We start from the raw sequence: 3,090 nt of genomic DNA on the forward strand, positions 1-3,090 counted from the left end.
TACCTGTCACAGTTTTTTGTTTGATGGACAAAGCCGATGCAGTTGTTAATCCTGAGAACCGGCATGTCTTGTAAATAGATCGGTGTATTTTTTTCTTCAACAGTTTTGCACAGGAACAGCATGGATTGGGGCACTGAATGGCCAGTGGCATTCCACATCTTTTCGCTGGTACCTTTTGTCCCAGGCCGGGGCAGCGAGAACCAAATGTACACCATGAGCTGGCTCTACAATGGCCTTTCCGTAATGAGTTTGTGTCCCAGTGCCGGTTTAACTGATACAAACAGATCGGAAGCTCAGGAGATGGACCAAGGGCTCAATGGTCGTGGAGTTTACCAGCTATCATAAATGTGGGTGGTGTGTGCCCTAATATTGCTTCCCCTTCCCTAGTGATGGAGTCTCCCACCATAGGTTCTGCAATTCCAATTGTCCCAAGAAAGGTATAAAGTTGGTCTTAGAAGGTTTCTGGTGGTATTCATTCTTCAAGGAATAATATAATAGATAAGCATGACAGAGCACCAGTTTTTGGTCTCAAGAAATAGAAATGGTATACCTGAATCGCCAAATGCTGGGCATACATAAGGAGTCCAACGGCCCAAAGCAGGCAGGAGTCTAAATATTAGTTTATGTTCTAGAAGTTTTTTTATTTTATTGCAAAACAATACCATCATTTTCTTCACATTCACAAATGTGAAGAAAATGTCTATATTGCCATTTTGGGTTGTATATATGACCATTGAATACAGCCTCAGGAATAGATGCACTCTGGGTTTTTCTATTTTAAGTTCCTTCAGGGTGTTTGTATCAAACATCTTGTACTCAGAGGCTGATGCTAATCCTTGCCTGTAGACAGATAGCGACTGAGTTGCCTTCCTTTAAATCCATGCTCTGATCCTCGTCGCCATGTAACTTACCCACTTAGCCCTCCTCGTTTTAGGTCGAAAGCTAAAGAGTATATCAGAGTATTCTTTCGCTCCCTGTCCTGTTCCCTCTCCCAAACTAGAAAGATATGGTCCCCTTCATACTCCATTCTCTTTGATCCCCTCATCCTGCCAGGCTCAAATGTAAACAATTGGGCATTAATGCGATTTCACATCCCAGTTTCAAAGCGAGTATCTGCTATTGGCTCGCCTGTCTGTCCTACCTAGACACCTTCCCCTTTTTGAAGTGCCTCCAGACCACCACCATGATACAGCTCCATCCAAGTCTGGCTACTGCTTGTGCTGCTACATGCCGCCATGCTTTCCTGCCTGACATGTGTTTCTCAATAATATGGGACTTCCACAAACTACCTTTTGTCAGTTGCTGCACCTCTCTCTAAAGTAACTGTCCCTGAACATTCTATGAAAAAATGTTGTTGGGCGTGGTCTTCTGTCAGAAAAGGCCAGGGCATTGTTAAAATAAGTTAATCCGGGACTTTTATTATATTCTAGGAATTACACATGACATAACAAATTGAGTCATCAAAGACTTATTTCGCGTTTTATAGAGCGCTAAATATCCTCGTCTGTTAAGGCCAGACCCATCTGCCTCCTCACAGGATGAGAAGTCAGTTCACTCTCCTCTTCCTCCTCTCCATCTGTCACCAGCAGCATGGTGACCTCAGACCTCTCAAAGTGGGGTTTGAGGCAATTGACAGGCAGCACCTGTGGGGTTCCCTTGGGTTCCCGAGATCCACAAGGTAGGTGGTCTCCCCCTTTTTCTCATTCACATCATATGGGCCAGTCCAGCAGTCCTGGAGAGCTCTGGGCTTCACCAGCTCCATGCCAACTCTTTGTGACCAGTCTGCCAATCCACAGTGGTAGAATCTTTGTCAAGCCACTACCTCTTGACGTCCTGGCTGACTTCTAGGTTACTGGAAGCTTGCTTCAATAACTTAGCCAATTGGCTCCTGAAGGTCCGCTTGGCGCTCTCTACATCCCTGGGATGGGAGGGCTTACAGCAGCTTTCAGAAGACCTGCTCCCCCCACACTCAAATAGAATTAGGGCCACAGGATAGTGACCCTCTCTGTTGTCAGCCATCACAACCTGATGGAATGCAGATCTCCCTGATCTGGAGAAAACAGCTGACTCTTTACCATAGTCAAACTGGCTCCTGCATCATGCTGAGCCGCCACACCTTGCCTATTGACGGGGACCCATTGCCTTTACATTAACTGTAGGAACCATCTCACTGTCACCCCGGGACACAGGGGTAACCCTACTAAACTCCCAGTCATTAACTGGGACAAATTCCTTACCGAGCCCTGCACCAGCCAGCCTAGGAACATTTCCTCCAGTGGGAGGTAATGCTCTATTTGGACACTTGGAATCCCCCTTGTAGTGTCCACACTCGAAGCACTTGTAGCATTTAGCGGACTTGGACGGCTGACTTTTGTCATGGTAGTCTTTCTTATTGTGGCCAGATTGGGAATGAGAGCCAGACCCTTTCCCCTGTGAGTTGTTCTGGGGGCCTTTAGAGAACTCGGGGGCATATTATCAAGCCAGGTGATAAAATTATCGCCGCTTTAGCGGCAGAAAACTGCTGCTAAAACGGCGAAAATGGGCTTGATAACATGCTCTATGGAATTCCAATTGAAGCCCAGGTTAGATGTCCTTCACATCTAACATGGGCTTCAATTGGAATTCTATAACGCATATTATCAAGCCCATTATCGCCGTTTTAGCGGCAATTTCCTGCCGCTCAAGTGGCGATAATTTTATCGCCTGGCTTGATAATATGCCCCTCAGTCTTTTTTATCTCACCTCTCCTTCTGGTTCGAAGCCTGACCACTCTTTTGGGAGTCTCCCCTTGATGATTACTTGACTCACTGGTGCTGACACAAATGTCCCCCTACTCAGCAAGCTCCATAAGGTCAGAAAGCTTGCTATCCACTAGGTGTTGGCACAGCTCTGTGAATCAAATATCAAGCATGTAAAATAAGTTATATAGCCCTTCATAATCAATTACTTTGCTTCCCCTCACCTAGCCCTTCAGTACCGTACCAGCATGGTTCAAGCAATTGACCCAGCGGTATGTATGGATAGCTTGGGACTAGCCCTGAACTGTTGTCTGTAATCCTCTGGTGTCAACCCAAACATACTGGTCAAAAG

This window comes from Triturus cristatus, chromosome 7 (genome assembly GCF_964204655.1).
Source record: "Triturus cristatus chromosome 7, aTriCri1.1, whole genome shotgun sequence".
NCBI classification, from domain to species: domain Eukaryota; kingdom Metazoa; phylum Chordata; class Amphibia; order Caudata; family Salamandridae; genus Triturus; species Triturus cristatus.